General features: G+C 39.9%; 1 protein-coding gene across 2 annotated transcripts in view; it reads right to left on the bottom strand.

The window, feature by feature from the left end:
* Window positions 1-23,714, bottom strand: part of ARHGAP32 (Rho GTPase activating protein 32) — a 264,452-nt gene extending 240,738 nt beyond the window's left edge. For both annotated transcript variants that reach the window (XM_029207542.1, XM_029207543.1), the window contains exon 1: window positions 23,479-23,714. The gene's annotated coding sequence lies outside the window, so the exon portion shown is untranslated. The remainder of the gene's footprint in view (window positions 1-23,478) is intronic.
* Window positions 23,715-23,854: the final 140 nt, after the last annotated feature.

The raw sequence follows: 23,854 nt of genomic DNA, 5'->3' as shown, positions 1-23,854 counted from the left end.
GAGGTTAGAGGTCCTAACTGGGTCCTCTTGACAGCTAAGTAGATAAAGCCAGTATTTCAGTCAGCTGGTTGAGGGATGTGTATGGTAGAGGGTGGAAGGCATACAGAATGAATATTAACTCCGTATAACCGGTTGACAATCACCAGTTAGCTAAGGCCATCTTAAAGAAGAACAAAGATGGTAAAGAACTTAACACTAACAGTTAACAAAACCCATTATATAGCTATAATAATTAAAACAGTATGCTACTTGCACAAGGGTAGAAAAACTGACTGATGGAACAGAATAGAATCATGTCCAGAAACAAGCCACACATCTGGTTACCTGATTTAAGACAAACCTAACGCTGTAGTGGAGGAGAAAGGATAATCTTTTTAACAAATGGTGCTGACTCCACTACATAACCATATGGTGAAAAATGTTTTGTGACCCCCTTCCTCATATCTAGACAAAAGTCAATTCTAGATGGAGGGAAGATCTACATATAAGAGGTAAAATAATGAAGTTTTTTAGAAGAAAATATAGATCATCATCTTTGTGACGCTGGAGTAGGCAAAGATATTTTTTAACATTACCCAAAAAGCACTAACCATAAAAGAAAATCTGATAAATTGGATTATATAAAGACCTATTCCTCAAAAGACAATTAAAGAGTGAAAGAGCAAATCACAGAATAGGAAAAGGTATTCACAATACAAATATCTGACAAAGGACTAGTATCCAGAATATAAAAAGGACTCCCACAAACAGTAAGAAAAGACCTACAACTCAATAGAACATGAGCAAAAGACAAACAGGCACTTCACGAAATACACACCCACCAGAATGACTAGGTTAAAAGCAATGACAAATCAAGTGTGGATGAGAAGGCAGAGGAGCTAAAACTCTCAAGCACTGATACCCTATGATCCAGCAATTCCATTCCAAAGTACATACCCAACAGAATATTTACATATGTTTACCAAAAGAATGTTCTTAGCAGCAGTATTCATAAAGTCAAGACTGGAAACACTCCAAATGCCCACCAACAGTTGATGAGATAAATAAGCTGGGATATAGTCACACAATGGAATGCTACACAGCAATGAGAATGAATGACCTATAATTATATATAACAATATGGACAACTCTCACAGAAATGCTGAGCAAAAGAAGCCAGACACAAAAGAGTACATTCTGTATGATTCCATGTATATACAATACAAATACAGGCAAAACCTAATGTATGCTGTTAGAAGGATACTGATAATCCACGAGGGCAATAGAGGAACTTCTTTGTTTCTTGATCAAGATGCTGGTTACACAGATATGTTCAGTTTGTGAAAAGTCATAAGGCTGTAAATGTATGATCTGTGTACCTTCCCTGTATGTACATTACACCTGAATAAGTTTTTTTTTTTTTTTAAAGGGAAACAGTCTCCACAGTTAACCTTGCTATGGAGGGAGATCAGGTCATCAGTCAGATTCCTGACTGTGCTATAACTACCTGAAATCCTCTCCATTCAGAGGGAGCTCCAGTAGTTTCACTATAGATTATGTAGCCAAATGAAGCCAGGAACTAAAATGAAAGAGAGGATGAAGTGACAGTGGGTGATGCTAGACTATTTATGAATACTTCCTCACATTTCCTCAGACCTCCTTGGTAACCAATATCCATCCAGCTGGATATCCAGCTGGTCCAATCAAGTCTAAAAGACAGAAATAATTCCAAAACTCCCAAGGTCTTCCGGATTTGAAGTTAGATAAAATCCCTTGTTAAATTATAATGAGACGATTTCAAATCTCCAGGAAGCAGATTATAACAGGCATGTAAATAATTGTATCAGTTAGGAATAATGTTCTGATGCATGTAACAGGAAGCCTAAATTATACTGTTTTAAGCAAGACAGGGGTTTACTCTTCTCATCAAATGGAAGTGCACAGAGGCACCTGCTGACACTGGTTTGGCAGCTTAGGAATACATGGGGGAAGATCTCTGTAAATCTCCTGGCTTTCCTCTAAAGGCCTCTAGAATACTGGTCTAGCCCCAGGCATGGTGTCTGATTTCTACGCAGGAGGAAAAAAAACAGGTAAAAGGGCTTTCTAAAGAACTTCATCCAGAAATTTCTGCCTATCCAGAAATTTCTGCCTACATCTCACTGACCAGAACTATGTTACATGGCTGCTCGGGCTGGAAAGGAGGCTAAGAAATGTATAGTTTTTTTAGCTAGGCCTACTTCTACTTCTAGCAAAACTTTATAAGTTCTATTAGAAAGCAAACATGGGGAAATGGATATCAGATAGGCAATGAGGAATCTCTGCCATAGCTATGATGAGTACTTGATGTTTTTACTACTACTGAATATACTTTTTTAATCTAGCAATTTACAAGTTTGTGGCTCATGGCACTAGCGGCAATGTTCTGTGGTACAACTCTGGCAACTCTTTTTCCGAAGCATTTTTCATACTATTTCCCACAGGAAGAAATCTTAAAGTTCAGGCCCTGTAACATCACAAGGCCAGGCACACCCACCATTTCTCCAGCTAGCAGCTAAAGATCAATGTCCAGATTGTTTTCCTTTCATATTTCAATTTTAATCTTTTAAACCAGAAATTACAAAAAAGTTGAATGACGTTTTCTGAAATACTCAGTTCTTAGATGTAGTAATAAGGAATCCGAAAAAAAAAAAAAAAAACACAGAACCTCTTAAATTCTAAAGAGAGTATTTATTTCCTGACAAATTTTTTTCAGAATGAACAGTGAATTCTCATTCTGCCCTTTTCTGACCTAAAGCATTATTCACGATTCAACCAAATTAACTTTAATTAGCATCTGCCATCTCATAAACATGGCACTTTTCTGCTGAAATACAGTTATCAGAACACAAACATTTCCTCTCGATGTAACAGATGTGAATAATGCTATATTCAACCAGTATTTCCCATATTCTTTAGTCCTCCTCTTTATCCTTCCCCTGAATAAACCATCCATTTTAATAAAATAAAGTGGACTATTCAAAAAATTATTTTCATCCAAATCAGTAACAATACATTTACTGGAAGATTTTTAAAGGGGAATATTCAATTCACTAAATGTTACGTTGCAATTTTCGAGCAGTCTATCAAATATATTCTCTATTTTGTGCAAAGGTTTGCTTGTTCTCTCAAACAACTATCACATTAAAGTTTAAACTAAGTTCAACACATATCACAGGAAAGGCTTTAAAACAAAGCAAAACTGAATAAAAGATATACATCAATTAACCCAAGGAAGTTGAATTTAATTTTTTGTACTCTTCGAAACATTTAAGGATTTTCTCCTCTACAGGATGCCTCCAGTTTCTCCTATTTCCTTTAGCTGGGATCTGAGAGGCTCTTACCTGCAGCTGTCTGTACCTCCTCTGCTCTCTTTTCAGCCCCGCCCGTCTCCTAGCACCCACTCTTCACCTACCTTCCTTCGGGTCTCAGCCACAGTCTTCTCCGTGCTACATCTCTGCCTCCAGAGGAGCTGGTCTCCAGGATAAACATCTGGAGGCCGTGCTCATCTTAGGCAATTTAAACAGTCCTAACAAGAGTCTGAAGAACTTCCGGCAGCAAACTGTTATATTTCCGGCTTCCCTGGTGGCGCAGTGGTTAAGAATCCGCCTGCCAATGCCAGGAACACGGGTTCGAGCCCTGGTCTGGAAAGATCCCACATGCCGCAGAGCAACTAAGCCCTTGTGCCACAACTACTGAGCCTGTGCTCTAGAGCCTGCGAGCCACGACTGCTAAGCCCGTGTGCCAAAACTACTGAAGCCCACGCACCTAGAGCCCGTGCTCCACAACAAGAGAAGACACTGCAATGAGAGGCCCGTGCACCACAATGAAGAGTAGCCCTCGCTCACCGCAATGAGAGAAAACCCGCACACAGCAATGAAGACCCAATGCAGCCAGAAATAAATAAAACAAATACATTTATTTTTAAAAATTGTTACATTTCATAACAGTAGCTGATAAATCAAGACTCAAGGCTAAACCTCCTAAGTAACCTTCCATAAGAGTGTGATGAACAAAATTCTCCAAGTAGCAATAAGAATTTATGTTAAACTTCTGGTAAATCAGGATTTTAATATATACATAAAGACATTTAGAAGAGTTATCATAACTACCATACTCATTTTTCCCACCTTAACTCTTACCACTTACAGAGACAAAGCTCCTCCTAAAGTCAGAGACTCAATCCCAATGGCCCCGGTTAAGCAATATGACCACATATATCATAACCTATAAACCAAACCATGGTGCTGACCACTGATCAGAAAGAGAACTACCCAAAAGTATACGAAAAGAAATACACAAATGCATTATTGATGGGAAAGAGGAACTACCTCAAAGCACATGCACTATTCAATGGTGAATCAGTGCATTAGTTTCAAATACAAACCTCCTGCTTTATTAATCATGGGTGAGAGATATGCAACAACATAAGCCAGAGGCAGCTTTTCACCGAAATGGTAATACTAGTATTGATTCCTTAGTCTTTCCAAGGACAACAGACTTGAAATAAAACCTTGTTATCTGAGCCCAGTTTGAACACTGGCTAGTGCAACCAAGACTCAAAGGCACAGCTACTCTATATTTGCAAAAGAGATGCTGCATTTATGGTATTCTCATATTGAGAGATATTACCAGATTTTTATTAACCACCTTGGGATAAAGGAAAAAAAACACTGCAAATACCATTATTCCTACTTTCTCACACAAAAAAATAACACTTTTCCTGTGCCCACTCATTTATTTCACAAATATTTATAGGTTTCACTGACTGAATAATGCCCAACCTTTAAACGATGTAAAAAAGCAAGCTAAGGAATTAGTGTGACCCAGATACAGAAGGACTTTTCAACCAGAAGAGCTGCAGGATAGCTTTTACGAAGAAGATAACAAGAACTGCAGAGGAAGAAACCACGAGCATCTACCAGATTAGTCAATGCATAAAGCGGTAGTAATTAACACTGCCATTTTTGTATGCGGAGACAATATTTTTATAGAGACTATCACTTTGGGATATGAATATCTACTTAGATTTAGCTGTGTGGACATGAGATTGCTCTGGGACTAATAAGAATTTCTTCCAATTAAGCTTTTGGTTTTTTGGGTTTGTGCTTGTTTTTCTGGAGGAGGGTCACTCAACAATTCCATAGAAAGCAAGGGAAAAGCACATCCCAAGTCTACTGGCAGCTTTTCCCATCCTCAAACAATTCCTTGTTCAGATGCACAGCCACAGAAGTTCAAAGGTCACTGGCGTCTTTGTACTCAGTCCCATGGTAGTTACAAACAAACTTTTGTCCCCATTCCTTCAATGACATGGGCTGCAACAACTACACTGACTGAACTTTTACATCTGAGGCCTGCATGTGCATTACTTAACTGAAGGGCCATAGTATTTCATTTACGCTTCAGCCATAAATTATTAAATCTCTTTTGTGAAATAAAATAATGTATTTACCTGGGCATAAATGAATGTTGATTCTAGCCAAACACAAAGAACATCACTGACAGTAATGGTCTTACAATTTCTTGCCATAATTATCACACTTCTTATAACATGATTTAATAAAGCTTTTGTTAAAGACTTTTTCCGGGTTTTTCTCATCCTTGTTGCCTTTCTCTATTTTAAATCATACCCACATGATAAAAAGTAAAGAAATTTATTATGGGCTTTTATACAGAGTTATAAATCTAAAAGTTCTCTCTTAAAATGTGACAATAAATATATCTAAATAAGAAATCTCAAAGTTATAAAATTTATTTTAAAATAAAAGAGTCTAAAGAATATATGTTTGAAAAATAGTATAAATACAGTATTATAATTTAGAATACAAGTAATTTTACCTTTATGCATATACTTTAACAACTCTTTAAGCATAGAAGTCAAACATTTAATTGTTAAAACTGTCCATTTAAACCAATTTTTAAATAAATTCCTACTACTTTCATGTGCTAACAGCAACCTCCAAAATCTATTCTCATACAATACTTTTATTATAGCTGAATAATTAATCAAAATATAATTACCCAAAAAATTAACCAGTAAGTAATCCAAAATGGAATTACATAAGCATCTTTGGAAAAAAAAAATGTTTTAGCAGCAGAGCTGCTAAATGAACACAAATCAACTGAAGCATGATGCTGCAAGGACTCTGCCAGTACAAAGATAAGAGGCAGTTTCCTCCACAAAGAAAACTTTCCAGAACTGTTTCTAACTAAGGCAAACACTGTGGAAGGCTGAAAATACTTCTGAAAACTTACTGACCCTCCAACAGTGTGCTAAACACCATACTCCTCAGAGCAAATGGGTCCAAGATCACAATGTTTTTAATTTTAATGTGCATGCAATGGAAAGGAATACAGCTGAAAGAAGCAAAAAGAACGAACTGCATATAACAAAGATCACAGAAATACAGAAATATTGTCGAGATGGAGTATAAGGTGGCTCTGGACAGGGCTAAACAAAGGAAGAGGGTCTAAAGTAAAAGAAAAGTTATTCCAGATCTTGTTGCATGAACTTCAGTGACTCAGAAATACTTCTAAACCACTAGGGCCTTTATCAGCTCATTTAACCAAGCATTTCTTTTTTTCTACTTCTACTAAAGTCCTTAATCCTAAACACTAAGAATATCATAATATTTTTCATAACACTAATCTAGCTAAGACTAAGCTAAAGGATTTTCTAAACCTCTTCTCCTGTTTCAGACCTTACCTTTCTACCTTCCAAGAGGTTAGCCTATATAAACAGATCAGCTCCAGTTACGTGAACTCAGTTCTCGACATGCTGAAGCCCAGGCCCCTGTTTTGATTAGACAGTAATGCTAAAAGAAGGAAAACCAGTAAAAACCAAGCATTTTTTTCTGTTTCCACCTCTTCCTATGCTAAGCAAGCAGGTAATGAGGAATTCACCAAATAGTTTTCAAGACATACTCTTAAGCAAATAAATGTATGAAAACTGCTTCCTACGAGGAGCAAAGAGCTTGATAAGCAACTTGTTCTGTTTATCGAAGTAACTTAGACTCTAAACATGTCTTGGAATCTAAAATGATTCCTAGAATATTAATGGTGCAAAGAAAAAAAGGGAAAACTGATTATATTAAAATCTTATTTAGCAGGAAATTAATATGCTACTAGCAATGATATATAAAAATTCCTATAGAAAAAATATTCAAATTCTGAGGATTTTTATAACTAAACGTATTGATGTTTATGGCTAGCCGCTGCCATATCACCGTATGATAAATGAAGATGGAGCTTCATATAAACAGGGAAATGGGGACTTCCCTGGTGGTGCAGTAGTTAAGAATCCGCCTTCCAATGCAGGGGACATGGTTCAAGCCCTGGTCCGGGAAGATCCCACATGCCACGGAGCAGCTAAGCCCGCGAGCCACAACTACTGAGCCTGCGCTCTACAGCCTGTGAGCCACAACTACTGAGCCCGTGAGCCACAACTACTGAAGCCCGTGAACCTAGAGCCCGTGCTCCACAACGAGAAGCCACTGCAATGAGAAGCCTGTGCGCCGCAATGAGAAGCCTACGCACCGCAATGAAGAACAGCCCCCGCTCACCGCAACTAGAGAAAGCCCGTGCAAAACGAAGACCAGATGCAGCCAAAAATAACTAAATAAATAAATTTATTTACTTAAAAAAGAAACAGGGAAATGTCTGCCTTTCACACACAAATTAAGAGAAAATATGGAAATCTAACAAAATGTTCACAAACAATATTTACTTATGACAGAATAAATCGAGCATGCCACGAAAACTAAATAGAATTAAAATATACTTTTTGAGCTTTTAATTTTTCTTCAATTTCAAAAAAAGTTTATACTGTACTATATTCAATATTATTCTAGCTGTCTTATTTTTTTTAATTTCTAACAATATAGATAGCAAAAGAAAATCCCTACTTTTTAATCCCCTACAAATCCACTTCTAATAGATAGGTAGTAAATATCTACTGAATGAATGCTGAGTTATTAGTTTAACCAAATTTACAAATAAACAGCTGTAAAATCTGGCTAAATCTTCTATTTTAAAACCATTTCAAAATACAGTTTACACACTTAGGGAAGTTTTTAAAACATCAGGTCAGAATGTATCCCTACAGGACAGAACAGTTGAACATGCATACGGGAAACTGTTTGTTTTCCCAAATGTATCAACAACAAAGTCAATTCTTAAACACTACCTTTTAAATACACCAAAAAAGAAAAAGAGCATTTTTAAAAATCTGATTAAAAAATGGGCAGAGGACTGAATAGACATTTTTCCAAAGATGACACACAAGTGGCCAACAGGTACATGAAAAGGTGCTCAACATCACTAATCATTAGGAAAATGCAAATCAAAACCACAATGAAATATCACCTCACACCTGTTAGAATGGCTGTCCTCAAAAAGACAAGAGACAACGAGTGTTGGCAAAGATGTAAAGAAAAAGGAGCCCCTGTGCACTGCTGGTGGAATATCATTTGGTACAGCCACGATAGAAAACAATATGGAGATTTCTCAAAAAGTTAAAAACAGAACTCCCACCTGATCCAGCCATCCCACTTGGGTATATATCCAAAGGAAATGAAATCACTATCTTGAAGAGCAGCACTATTCACAATAGCCAAGACATGGGAAGAACCTAAGCGTCCATCAATGGATGAATGAATAAAGAAAATGTGGTATATGTACAACAGAAGATTATTCAGCCAAGAAAAAAAAAAGAAGGAAACAATATGTAACAATATGAATGGACCTTGACAAATACTGTATGTGCTCACTTCTATGTGGAACCAAAAAAAAGCTGAATTCATAGAAATAGAGAGTAGGATGGTGGTTGCCGGGCGCCGGGGTGGAGGAAACTGAGAGATGTTGGTCAAAGGGTACAAACACCCAGCTATAAAATGAGTATGTTTTCTGGGGATCTAATGTACAGCTGGTGATTACATTTAACAATACTGTATTATACACTTGAAAGATATTAAGAGAGTAGATCTTAAATGTTATCACCACACCAAAAAAAAAAAAATGGTAATAGCCTGTGGGGATGGAGATATTAACTAATCTTATTGTGGTAATCATTTTGCAATATATACTGTATCAAATTACCAGCTTGTATATCTTAAACTTTTACGTTACATGTCAACATTTCAATAAAGCTGCGAAAGCTTTAAAAAAAAGAGTATGCAAGAAATCAAACAAAACCTTTTCCAACACTTGTATTATATAGCCCGAATAGGAGTATTTCTTATTGTTGCTAAATTTAAAATATCACCAGCTATACCAAGTTTCAAGCATCTTGGGCTTTGCAAAATTACTTAATGCCATTGCACAGTAATTAAGTAATGATTACAGCTTTAGAAAAGAGTAGATTTCGTTATACATACAGTTAATTCATGGGAGACACTCCATTAGGAAAAAGAACTTTTTAAAAAGAAGAGTGATTCGTTTTTTGAAGACCTTACTTTATCTAATAAGAATGCTGAAACCCAAAATTACTATCTTCCAAACTTAACAAATGCTGCTGACACACTTAAAATCAAATCTCAAAGAATAAAATTCTTACAACTAGCTACACAAATTCTGGTATCCTTATCAATGTCAGTATTTTAAAATACAAGATCTGAACTGGCCTTAAGTTTAAACCACCGTAGGACACACAGAAAAATGAGATATCTTTTGACACTAACCCTTAGATCCTGAGTATAAAAATGAAGTCAGTCTGAGCCAGCTGTTAGGCTATTAAATTAGCCCCGCATCTCAGCACTAAGGAAGTCAAGACTTTCTCATATTAACTCTCTAGCCAACTTAGCATAGAGAAAAATGGTTCTCCATAATCACAAGCTGAACCTCAAAGATACCTAAATAAGCTAGTATTTTTCACACTGACATCCATGGAAGAGCTTCAGATGTTTTGCAAACATTTGATTTGAAGGTGTTCCCATACATCATTACCTATTCTTAAAACGATAACAGGCAGAAATTTTAAAACCATAATATACACATGTTTTCAACACAGGGGAAACCACAAATTCATGAATTTGTGCTATAATCAATTAGCAAAAATAGGTAAATATTATACACTGATTTTTTTAGATGAATATATAATAACAAAATACTAATTATTAAAACTCTGGAGGTCCACCTATGATTTTGTTTGAGGGGGAAAAAAGAAAGGGTTTTGTTGCTAGAAAAGTTTGAAAAAATTCACTGACTTAGTGCATGGAGTTGGCAACCTATCAGAACTGGGATGCAAACACAGTAACTGGGTTACTGACACTTAATTCTCCTGGGAGAAGACTACAACACAAAAAAAAACCTCACAACCCTAAAACCCTCCTTCATCTTACTGTGCCAAATATAGATTACTTTGCGGTAAACATTTTTTTTCATGTATTAGTGTTATCTATCAGTCACATCTCAGTATCACCTCATCTATAAAATCAGTAGGAGTACTTGCATATATAGGCAAATGATTTCCAACAAGGGTACCAAGACCATTCAATTGAAAAAGGATAGTCTTTTCAACAATGGTATTGGGGAAAACTGGATATCCACATGCAAAAAAAAAAAAAAAAATTGGACCCTTATAAGATACAGAAAATTTAACTCAAACTGGAGTAAAGATCCAAATAAAAGAGCTAAAACTATAAAACTCTTAGAAGAAAACGTAAGGGAAAAACCTTAGGACACTGGGTTTGGCAATGATTTACTGGATATGACACCAAAAGCAAAGGCAACAAAAGACAAAATAGATAAGCTGGACTTCATCAAAATTAAACACTGCTGTGCATCACAGGACACCATCGACAGAGTGAAAAGGCCACCCACAGAATGGAAGAAAATATTTGAAACCACTTATCTGGTCAGAGATTGGTATCCAGAATATATAAAGAACTCCAACAAGTCAACAACAACAAAAATCCTGATTTTAAAAAAATGGACAGGGACTTCCCTAGCGGTCCGGTGGTTAAGACTCTGCACTTCCACTGCAGGAGGCATCCGATCCCTGGTCGGGGCACTAAGATCCGACAGGCCGCATGGTGCGGCCAAAAAAATAAAAATTAAACATGGACAAAGAGGGGCTTCCCTGGTGGTGCAGTGGTTGAGAGTCCACCTGCCAATGCAGAGGACACAGGTTTGTGCCCCGGTCCGGGAAGATCCCACATGCCACGGAGCGGCTGGGCCCGTAAGCCATGGCCACTGAGCCTGCGCGTCCGGAGCCTGTGCCACAAAAGTGAGAGGCCTGCGTACCGCAGAAAAAAAAAAAAATCATGCTCTAATGTCACTGACAACCTGTTCCCAAGCAGGGAGTAGGAGAAACTATCTCTGATCCATTCTAGCACCTATCACCATGGTGCTGTTGGCTAAATACACACACACACATTCAAAGTAAAACCTTGACTACTTAAAACCTTTAGAGCAGGGTTTCTCAACTTGGCACTACTGACATTTAGACCAGATAATGGGGGGGCCGGGGGGTGTGGTGAGGGGGCCTGTCCTGTGCATGAGTAACAGAGAATTACTTATTCCAAATGTAAGAATATAAATCTGGGAAACATCCCTTTCTCAGCTCAAGTTAAATGTTTAGAAATCATTTCACATTATTTATAGACTAGTACTGAGGAAAAGCACAGGTACTTGGAGGTTAAACAGACCTAGATTTGAATTATGAATCAATCCAGCACTTAGGTAACATGAGTAAGTGAGGTTACTGAGGTTTAAATAAAGTAACTTTTGTAAAGATCAATACAAAATGGGCACTAAATAAAAAGGGAAGTGAATTTACACTTACATGCCAGAACTTTTTTTTAATCATAACTGGTTTAGGAAAGAAAGATTTCTAAAATGTATTGCACATTTTCCTGCTTTAACGTAATCTAACCTTTTATAAACAATGCAGGGTGACCATTTCAGACAAACGTCACTGTAACAACTAAATAGGACACTAATTTAGGGAAGAGAGCTATCAAAATGCATAACACACAATTAAGTTGCAAGACACTGGATGAATTGTTTGAATCTGATACAAATGATACCATTTAATAGAGATTAAATATCAAGCTGAGTCTTCAGGTCAAAAGGTAACAATAAAGGGAAACAACGTAACAGAAGCTGGGACAGAAAAACTCTAAAAAAATGTAATTGCCTGCATGCCCTAAATAAACCAGAAGTGATAGGCTGTCCAAAAAAAAAAAAAAAAGTGCAAGAAAAAGAATTTGGGTTAGTAGAGAGAATATACCAGAATGAGTCAGAAGAATGTAGTTCTAGTTTCGACTGCCCTACTTGAGTGAGAACGTGTAGCTAGATTAAGCCACTTAACCTGGACCTATATCCTCATTAATAAGAAGGGCACAAACCTACTTTGACACCTCCAACATCATCAGGCAGACCAAATATTAATGTTGCTAAAAATGCTCTCAAAGCTGTATGTAAACACGTTATACCATGAGACCTGCTTAGTCACCACACAGCAGTCTAGAGCAGGGTTTCTCAGCCTTTTGCACTGAGGACACATACAGAAAATGGCAGTACAGATACAGGCACACAGCAGTAAGTAAGCCATGCTGCTGTTGGCCAACAGTGATCAGCAGAAGCTCTTCCACTCTGTCACTGATAATCCTCTCTGAGGAGCAAGGACATCAGTATTTCTGCCCTATCTGTAACACATTCAGAGTGCTGTCTGGCACACTGGTTAGGAAGCACTAATTAAAATGCGATGTCTAATTTGGAACACTTGTAAAAGGGAATTTAACTTTTTCTACAATAACTGGCTCTGGGAAACAGAATCAAGAGTAGAGTCTGACGATGACAGAACAGTAATACCTTGGACCTAAGCAATAAACCCCTGTCCTAGGCCTGGACCTTTGAAGGGCCATGCACTGGCCTCCCTCTGACCACACCCTTGACCATGCATGGGGCCAGCTGATCTCAGGACCTAAAAGGTATGCCCAACTGCAGCCTACACACCCAGCCCTCATTTTGCAAGGACCCCAGAATTTCCTGTCTACTTCTAGGCTTTGCTCAGGTCTCTTCCCTGAGTGAGTTGATCCTCCCAACGGCAGATGACCCCACCATCGGTATTTATATCGCTGGGTCCAAGGGATGATCAAAGAGCTGCTGTCTGAAAGGTGAACGGGGATGCACGGATTCGAGTGTCCACATATGTGCACATGCAAAAAGTCCCTCATGCAAGGAACCTGGAGGGAGAATGGAATCTTGGGTTGAAGGCTGGATCTTTGCCCTTTACCTTGTTCTGGAGCAGAACTCAGAGGAATCTGAAAATTCCCTGTTTGACCCTGAGTTAGGTCATTATGAAGTTTTCTTTGTTAAGGTAGGCAATGGAACATCTGTATCAGTTAGCTTGATTAATAACTTGTAAATAGCTCCTGGAAAAGGAGCTAAAAATCTTAGGCATATGAGCAACAGTTGAAGAAAATAAGTACATTTAGTCTAGAAAGAGAAAAAGTTGGTGGGAAGATCAAAGAACCAGCCATTTTTCCATGACAGCTGAAGGCCATCATGTGAAAAACAGAGCAGATCTGTGTAGTGTTGGAAATGCAGGCAGGTACATTCCACTCTAATATAATGAGGAATTTTTAAAAATAAGAACTCCTTTTAAAAAGAACTGGGCAACAACAAGGTCCTACTGCATAGCACAGGGAACTATATTCAGTATCCTGTGATAGACCGTAATGGAAAAGAATACGAAAAAGAATGTGTATATATATGTATAACTGAGCCACTTTGCTCTACAGCAGTAATTAACACAACACTGTAAATCAACTATACTTCAATTAGAAAAAAAAAGAACTGGGCTGTCAGGTGAGTAACTGAGTTTTCAGTCACTGAAAATACAGAGGCAGAGGGTATGTGCTTCTCTTCCAAGGAAAATGTAGAAGAAACTCTGATACTGGGAAAAGGTAAAACTATGTATAACCGGGAGGCCTATGTAACTGCAGTATGAACGTGTAGCTCTATATGCAGAGACAAGTGGTATGAGACACAAGGCAAAATGGAAGTTAAACCCTGAAGTAACCTTTCTCTCTTAAAAATTCCCTGCTGTCAGCTTACTCTTGTCATTTGCCTCCTCACAAAAATCGAGGTAAATTCCTCCATCCTACAAAATTAATTACTTAAGACTAAAGACTAAAGCAGCCTTGTCTCAAGGGATTTTTTTCCATCCTCCAGAAAATCATAACCTTCCCTGCTGCTCTCAGGATGCTCTGATTTATCATTATCATTGAAAACCTTGTCTCCCATCCCCACGATGGATGGCACCTCTCTGGCATCAACAAATATGTTTTAATAGGAAAGCTAGGGATACAGTACATATCTAGACAGAGCCCATGCCCCTCAAACAGCCTGCAGAACAAGGGATTATAAATGTAAAACATAAGCAAATAAATAAACTAAAATGAAGAAAATAAAATGGGGTAATATAGAAGAGAAAGACTGGGGTACTGCATGTACACAGTAATCACAAAGGCCTCTCTGGGGTAGGAGAAGGCAGTCACACAAAGATCTGAAGGAAGTACATTCCAAGCAAAAGGAACAGCAACTGTAAATCCCTGAAAAGGTACATGCTTAGCTTCTTCAAGGGATAAAAAAAGAGCATCATCCACTATACACCTATTAGAATGGCCTAAATCCAGAATGCTCACACCACCGAGTGCCAGCAAGGATGTGGGACAAAAGGAACGCTCGTCCACTGCTGGTGGCAACGCAGCCACTTTGGAAAACAGCTGGGCAGTTTCTTATAAAACAAAATATACGTTTACCATACAATCCCACAATCACAGTCCTCGGTACTTACCCGAAGGAGCTGAAAACTTATGTCCACAAAAAAACTGCACACGGATTGTTTATAGCAATTTTATTCGTAACTGCCAAAACTTGGAAGCAACCAACATGTCCTTTAGCAGGTGAATGGATAAACTGTGGTACATCCAGACAATGGAATATTATTCAGTGCTAAAAAGAAATGGGCTATCAAACCATGAAAAGACACGGAAGAAACTTAGATACACATTACTAAGTGAAAGCAGCCAATCTGAAAAAGCTACATACTGTACGATTCCAACTATAAGACACTGTGGAAATGGCAAAACTATGGAGTCATTAAACAGATCATGATACCCAAGGGTTGGGAGTGGGGGGAGGTGAGGGATGAACAGGCAGAGCACAGGGGGATTTTAGGGCAGTGAAAACTACTCTGTATGACACTATAATGGTGGATGTATGTCATTACACATTTGTCCAAACCCACAGAATGTACAACACCAAGAGTGAACCCTAATAAAACTGCGGACTTTGGGTGGTAATGGTGTGCTGTCACAGCTTCATCAGTTGTAACTAACGTCCCACTCTGGTGGGGAACGTTGACAGTGGAAGAGGCTGTGTGTGTGAGGGCCGGCAGGATGTGGGAAATACCTGTACCCTCTGCTTGATTTTGCTGTGAGCCTAAAGGTGCTCAAAAAAAAAAAAAAAAGTCTATTAAGGAAAAAAAAAGAATCACATCATTGTGATTGCAGCCCCGTGAACAAAGGAGAAGACAGAGAAAGACGAGGTTGGAGAGGAAGCAAGGAGCCAGACCATGCACTGCAGACATTCTGGACATTTTTCATCGTGGTTGGGGCTGTCCTGTGCAATGCAGGATGCTCCCCGCATCCCTGGCTTCTACCCACTAGGTGCCAGCAGCACACTCCCCCCACCACCCGTCCCCCAGTCCTGACAACCAAAAATGACTCCAGACACTGCCAACTGTCCCCTAAGGGCAAGATCTTCCCCAATTAAAAACTGCTGATACAGGGCCTCACAAATGGCCACAGTGGAGATTTTGTTTCCATAATAAACCTTTAAGTTTTAGTTTTAGTGTTAAGTGTACTGGAAAGCCAGTAAACAGGTGATACAATCTGATTAACATTTAACATTATTTTTGGCTCCTGTTATAGGACGGGTGAGGAGAGTAAGGGCAAGAGCAGAGGCAGCAAAGTCTGCTGGCAGTTTTCCAGAGGAGAAAGGCTCCCAGCCTAGGTGTTAACAGTGAAAAAACTATGAAAAAACGTAGTCACATCCAGTTCGTATTCTTTAGGTGGAGCTAACGGGACTTTAATATGAGATGAGAAGAAAAAATGGAGGATAACCCCAGGGGTTTTGGCCTGCACAACTGGGTAGACAGTGGTTGTCACTTCACTTGAGAAGATGGACTTTGGAAAGGTGGAGGGAAGAGTAAATGAAAGAAAGAGTAATTCATAGTTCTGCTTTGTTCACATTACATTTGAAATGTCTATTAGACATCCAAGTGGAGGAATGGCGTTAGATGAATCTAGAGCTCAAGGGGGAAAAAAAAGGAATCTGAGCTCCCTCAGCATATAAATGGTATCTGAAACCATGAAAATGGATGAAATCACATGAGGAGAGCCCAGGGACACTCCAAATTTTAGAGTGGGGGGTGGGTAGAGATAAGCTGCAAAGAGACATAGAGAATGAGTAGCTACGAGGTCAGAGAAAGTAGTTGGCCAATGTGAAATGCTGATGAGAGGTCAATAAGACATAGACACTGCTGATCACTGGCTTTGACAAGACACAGGTCATTGCAGCCTTGATTAAAAACAATGTCAGTGAGTGGAGAAACAAGAGCTCAAACAGATCAGGCTAAAGAGAGAACCAGTGGTAAGGAAGTAGACACAGCAAACATAAACCTCTCCTGTTGCAAAAGGGAACAAAAAAATTGGGCAATAGTTGAAGGGAAACATTAAGGTGGAGGAGAGGGTGGTTTGACAGACGTGATTTACTCAGTTAAGGTATTAGGGGTTCCAACAAGACAAAACTGTATTCCTTTCTCACTTAACCACCCAGAGATAAATGAGCAGTAGTAGGGGTGGCTCTGCTCCACGAGACCATCCAAGGATCCATCTTACTGATCCATCTCCCCCTAAAGTGCCGCTCTCACCTGCAAGGTTGAATAACATGTACCAGCACTACATTCTCCTGGCAGGAAGGAAGCAGAAAGCAACCTGCTTTCCTTTCTAAGGCCATGACACAGAAATCACTCGCATCACTTCTGGTCATATCCATTTACCCAAACTTCATCATGTGGTCACATCGAGCTGTAAGAGGGAGGCTAGGAAATGTAGTCTAGTTGGGCATCCATGTGCCACAGAAAACCTGAGGGCCATATTACTGAAATGAAGTTGCAGAGAATGGCATTTGGTGAACAATTAATCACTGCTGCGAGTAATATAGGGCATGTCTGCATACTAAAAGAGATGATCCAGTAAGGAGAGAATAATAATTTAAGGAAAAAAATAATGGCAGGAGTGAAAGCCTTAAGAAGGGAAAAATGAATGAGATCCAGGGCTCAGAGTTATTGACCCAGAAGCAGGGACACTTTGGTCTCCTGTCACTTCTCACATGCTTGACTTTTCCAGAAGAAAAGTTGCCCCTTGAATGCATTTCCAGCAAATTAAAGTAACCCTTTCCTTCTATCCAGTAAATCAAGCAATTATGCAAAATGAGCATAAAACTCTGGCCTGGATTGAGCAGTTCTCACTTGAGCTGTCTCCTAACAGGCTGATTCAAAGATGCTGCCTCTCTGTCAAAGAGAATATGACTAAATTTCAGAGCTGGAGACAGTCTACAAAGCTCTTGTTACAAATGTTCAGGGCCACATGGCCACAAAGCCACAAAGTATCCTCTCCAATAGTACACCCAAGTCCTCGAACCGCCAGATCAGGGATCATCCCACTGTCCCCTTGTCTACTCTTTTATAAATATTCTTTTTCATAATATAGTTTATCTCCCCAGTGGAATGAACACTTCCTAAGGGCAGAGACTCAATGCCACCTTCTTTCATATCTATCTTCCACTGCATTTAGCATGGTACAAAATACTCACTTGTACTGAATGGATACTTTTCAATTCACTGATAAAAGAGATTTGGTTTCCTGCATCCTACCGGAGCCAGGATTGTTACCGAATCCGGAAGACCACTGGATTTCAGGTTCTCCTCAGGTAGAAGGTCAATGGAAACTGGGCAAGTGCAAGAGGATGGTCCCTACTTTAAAGAAAAAAAAAAAAAAAAAACAAAGAATCATGGAATTTTGGAGCAAGAAAGGATCTTAGAGACCTGTAGTCTGACCCCTCAATTTACATATAAGGTAAATGAGGTTTAGAGAAATGAATTACTCGTCCAAAGTCACAGATTATTTACAGCAGAGCCAAGACAAGAACCCAGGTCCTGACTTCAAGTTCAAATCTCCTTTCTCTGTTAAACAAAGATCTCCTTTGTCTGTCCTTAATATACTAGGTAATTTATAAAGTACACATAATATGTTCTTCAAAACTGTTGAAAATACTACTCATCTTAAGAGTCCTTTTACCACATACCTCTCCAATAAAAAGAGGAAAAGGAATTACCGTTTCCATCCTACACACAAGGGAACAAAAACAACGCAATCAAATGGCCTGCCCAAGACCACAAGGCTGAACCCCAGATAATAAAAATTTTACTATTTTAAGGGAAAATGAATGGAATATTTATTTTAGAATTCTTCCCCAGAATGTGGTGCCTATCTTTCCTAACAGAGACAATGTAAACGTATCATATACCACATGGGTCACGTATGCTTTTCCTCTCAGTGCTTTCCATCTCCACAGCCTCCAATACTAATGTATACTATGATCCATGGCATAAAATAAAGTAGTAAATGAATATATGATCATAAGCCAAATAAAAGGATCTCCCTGAAAATCAGAATTCTACTTCCACTCTGAACATTCTGATTCATAAATTTCTTATGAGAAATTAAACCAAACGCCTTGTTTCTCACCTCCTTTTACCTTCCTAAAACAATCTCCTTTAAATACCAAGGAAGTCCCCTTGTCCAGGGATACTATGAAACTATGAACATCTATTTTACCAAATCTTTACATTTTGCTACCATGAGGAGTATTCCCTCTCAACCTGCATCTCTTCAAAGAGGAAATCTCTGGTTGGTTTTGTTGTTTATATGTTTTAACCTCAAAAGAGAATACTGTCTCCTCGTGATGGTGGGTCTTCTTTAGGCCTCTACTGTTTTTGAGGTGCTACAATCAGAACCCCACAGTGTAGTTTTCCAGGGGCTGCAGCTCTACAGTTTGATGAAAGGCCCTCTGCCCCACCAAGGACAGAATGGGGACAGCATGAATGCCCTCCCATGTCTCCCTTGTATCATCCCATTGCATGTAAGCAACACCCGAGGTGTAAAACTACACAATTTGTAGGATGGCAAGAGTCACACTGGCCCCAATTCTGTTCTGTTTGACTCAGTCAGAACAATGGCCTCTGTTTATTTGCTCACTCTTAGTTTAGGATTAATGTTAAATAAACCAGCACTTGAAGTTGGGAAGCACATCCAATTTGTCAATTGTAAGATAATTTAAACCACATACTTCAGAAAGCAGCTTAACATCAAAGCTTCTAGATAGTACACTAGGTCTTATCTTTAGGGAAAAAAATTAAGTTTTATTATTCCAATTCTGAAGAGGATATTAGAGAGATGCTAATGCAAATCATAAGGAAGACTTAAGAGTGTCAAATACATTTAAAAAGTTATCTAACGTTGGCCTTATTTAATGTTGTTTCTCAAATATCTGTCTCAAAAAAATAAAAAACAGGGCTTCCCTGGTGGCGCAGTGGTTGGGAGTCTGCCTGCTGATGCTAGGGGACACAGGTTCGTGACCCGGTCCGGGAGGATCCCACATGCCGCGGAGCGGCTGGGCCCGTGAGCCATGGCCGCTGGGCCTGTGCGTCCGGAGCCTGTGCTCTGCAGCGGGCGAGGCCACAGCAGTGAGAGGCCCACGTACAGCAAAAAAATAAAAATAAAATTAATAAATAAAAAACAGGAAACACCAAAACCAACATAGAGCTGGTATTTAAATTCAGCTTGCAAACATATATTAATACCAAGAAATTATCAAGAACCAGGATCTCTGAAAAAAAGAGCATTTCACCCATTCTTAATCATCTAAATAAGCAAGTGATTAATAAGAATACAGTATAACATATGGGAAACTTCTCAAGCTATTCCAATTATCAGTTGTTAACTAAACTAATTGTTTCAGTAAAGGAGAAAATTCCATACCAAGTAGCATACCACTCAGGAGAACAATTCTATAATACTGGGGCAAGGTGATGTGCAATATTTTAGGCTTATTGTTTACACTAGAATTTATGATCACTGTCATGTATAACTTACTAAGTACTTACTGTATGCCTAAATCGTATTAAGCTTTGACGTGTAACATTTCATTTAATCATCACCACAACCTTCTAAGACAGATTCTATATTCTCTGATTACAAAGGAGGTACCTGAACACCAAGATGTTAATTCGTTTGTCCAGGATCAAAGTTTATATCACAGCTGGTACTCAAATACAAGTCTATCTGACTCCAAAGCAAAAATTAGTACCTTTCCAGGGGTCTTAACCCCTATAATGCTATGATAGGAAATAACTCTGTGCTAAGTAAAGCAAAAATTTTAAGTCCTACATCAAAGATTGGCAAACTTTTTCTGGAAAGGGCCAGCTAATAAAATTTGGGGGCTATGCAGGCCATACTGTCTCTGTTGCAAGAAATCAACTCTGCTGCTGTACTGCCAACGCAGCCACAGACAATACATAAACAAGTATGACCGTATCCCAATAAAACTTTATTTATGAACACTGATATCTGAACTTCATGTAACTTGAACATCATGAAATATTCTTTTTATTTTTTTCAACCATTTAAAAAATGTTCATTCTTAGTTCATAGGCCATACAAAATACAAGCTGCAGGCCAGGTCTGGCCTACATGCTGAATTTTGCCAATGTCTGTCCTAAATAATGCAGACAAATATAAAATATTTTTTGCTAAACAGCTCTTTTCATAACTCCTAACTTGTAATCTCCTTTAATATTCTGAACTGATACTTAAAGAAGCTCAAAGTCTCAATAAACTTGACATCTGTCCCAAAATAATCAAAACTCTGGAGTCCAAAACTGTATACACCACATATGGATCGCCTAAGAATGAGATAGAATCACACGATTCTGGAACTCAGAGAGATCTAACACATTCTAATTCCTTATATGCATTTTTTAAAACTGATAGTAAGACATTTAAAACAGCTCAATACTAAGTTTATAGGTAATGACAGTAATACCTTACGCATATAAGAAGTATTACAAAGCATTTTCACATCCTTTCTCTCATCTGACCCCTCCTCTGTAAGGAAGATAGTGCAAGCCTTCTCATCCCCATTTTACACCTAAGGAAAACAGGCTCAGAAATGTAAATAACTTGCCCAAAGCAGGGACAAGGCCACACAGCTACTAAGCAGCATTAACTTCAACTATGACCTTATTTCAAGTCCTTGCTGCCTCTTAACTACTTCCATGGACATCAAATTTCACATTAATGGGTTAAACCCTAAAGATTTTCAAGAACATTAGTCAAAATCTTTAAATGCAATGAAAACATTTAGCTCGTTTCATTCGATTTTTATTCTGCTATCACAGTCTTCTGAAGAAAACAGCTGTTAATTCTTGACATTTGTTAAATGCATTTACAGTCAATAGTGAACCTATCTGTACTGTGCAGACAATACACCCAGACCAGCTTAGAAAGGGGAAACACTGCTGAACAAGTCATCTAAACACAGAGTAAGAGAAAGAGAAATGGAGATGAATGAACTGCCATTAAAGTCTTGGCCCAACTGTGGAATAGCTTCTGGTGATTAGAAAATAATGTGGTTAGGAAAAGAAAATAAGAGGAACGAAACTACTGGAATTCAAACCAACATCAAAGACTCTAATGACAGTTGAGCCTGCCTGTCTGCTTCTTGGTCTCACCCTAGAAAACAAAAAGTTATATAACCAACGAAGGTTCTTCCAACTAACATTTCCTCTGTGGCCCACTTACACCCTATCACCCACCTCAGTGTGCATCACCATACAGTAAAAAACTGGGCTTCCACCCCAGCTAGGTCTGGACAAGTCTCTGTCCAAAGTGCTGCTTTATTCCACGGACAGCTATAGGGACGATGGTATGAAGATAACCAGCTTGAGCACAGTTCCAACCTCATACCGTTCTAGAATACTTATTCTATAAAGCGTCACACACCCAATTTTAGGAATGAAGTAGACTCCAGATATTCCTGAAAATGGTAATCACAACATCATAATATTCCATCTTCACAAACAGCCCTATTAAAAAATAATTCACACCAATGAGGGCTTGAAAAACTGTGACATCGTGTTGTAGCAGCACTTAAAGCTTCTATTTCCTTCACTCTCAAGTTCAAGGACCAAATGTCAAGATTCCGAGTTAGATTTCAATTTACCCAATAAGGAAAAATATATTAATGAATCACAACCGTCACTACCCAAAAATATTACAACAAATTCAATTACTGATTCAAACTAGCACATTTTCTGGACCCTAAGAGCCACGGCACTCTAGCACCATATGCTTTTTTTCTTCCAACAGAAATACAAATACAGACAACGTTTACAAAAGCAACCAATGTATCAGAAGTTATTCCCATTCAAACTGACTTAAAAGGTCTAAATCTGTGCCAAACAAAACTCTGAAAGAATGGAAAATAAAAGAGATGCTGACAACAATGCAATGTGGCCCAGCTGCCAGCTATCCATGTAGCATCATGCAGTGCCCCAAGCAGTTTAAAAGCAGACTGCAATTCTGCATGCGGATCAAAATTATAATGATCCAAATTCTATTTCCTAAAAGATAACTATCAAACTGCATCCCAAGCATCCTGCTGGGGGTCTCCTCCTCCCCCCCCACCTTCCTTAAGCTTCAGCCAACAGACGGTGGAGTTATAAAGGGTCCAAAAGTAGACTACAGCTAAGAAATCAGCTTTGACTTTCTCCCTCTACCGTTTCTCGTCATCTGTTTGGGTAATTTTTTAATATGAATATTTACTCAAGTCAACAAATCGAGAAAGGCAAGAAGGGGGCGTGGGGGGTGATGGCGGGGGAAAAGGGCACTAAGTCACCAGCACCGTCCAATGTGCAGCGGCAACTTCAGCCTATTAGAAAGATGAGAGGAAAAACTCCACGGGTGAGCCGGCGAGCACGGCAGGGGGCGGGCACGGCGAGGACGCCCCCGGAGCCCCCAGGCCCGCCGCCCGCGCCTCGGGTCCGGAGCGCCGCAGCAGGCCAGGAACCGCCCGGCCCGGTCCGACGAGGCCGCGGGGAAGCGGCAGGCGCGGGAGGCAGCGGCCCGAGCGCGGTCCGCCTCGGGAGGCCAGAGACGGAGTCGGCGAGGACGGGGGAAACCCGAGATGGCCTTCTAAGAACATTCGATCCCGAACCTTTACTTTAAAAAGAATTTCTCCCGACAAGGAAACTCAGGCCCCCGCAGCCTTCCCCTGCGGCGCCTGCCCACGTCACCGGCGCCCCCGGCCCTCCCGCGGCCCCCGCCTTACCGAGCCCCGCGGCCCCGCCGCGCCGCCGCGGCGTCGCTGCGCCCCGCTCGCCGCTCCGTGTCTGTCCTGCGGGGCGCCGGGCCCGACGCCCTCCTCCTCCTCCTCCTCGTCCTCGTCCTCTTCCTCGTCCCGGTCCTCGCCGCTGCCGAGCACCGCCCGCGCGCCGAGCCTAGCGCCTGGCCGCCCAGGGCAGCCGCGGGGGCTCGGCCGGGCGCCCCCCACGCCAGCGCCTCATCCCGCCGCGTCGCCCCGTCAGGCTCGGGGGCGGGGACGCCGGGCTCCGGGCCGCGGCCTCGGAGTCCCCACCTCCGACACGCACCGCGCTCGCCCTCACCCGGCCGAGTCGGCCCCGGGGACGCGGTCCTCCGGCTCCAAG

The sequence above is a fragment of the Monodon monoceros genome, unplaced genomic scaffold (genome assembly GCF_005190385.1).
Source record: "Monodon monoceros isolate NGI ecotype Baffin Bay Population unplaced genomic scaffold, NGI_Narwhal_1 Super_Scaffold_7, whole genome shotgun sequence".
Lineage (NCBI taxonomy): Eukaryota > Metazoa > Chordata > Mammalia > Artiodactyla > Monodontidae > Monodon > Monodon monoceros.
Note: the sequence above shows the minus strand (reverse complement) of the source record. Positions and strands in the feature narration are given on the sequence as shown.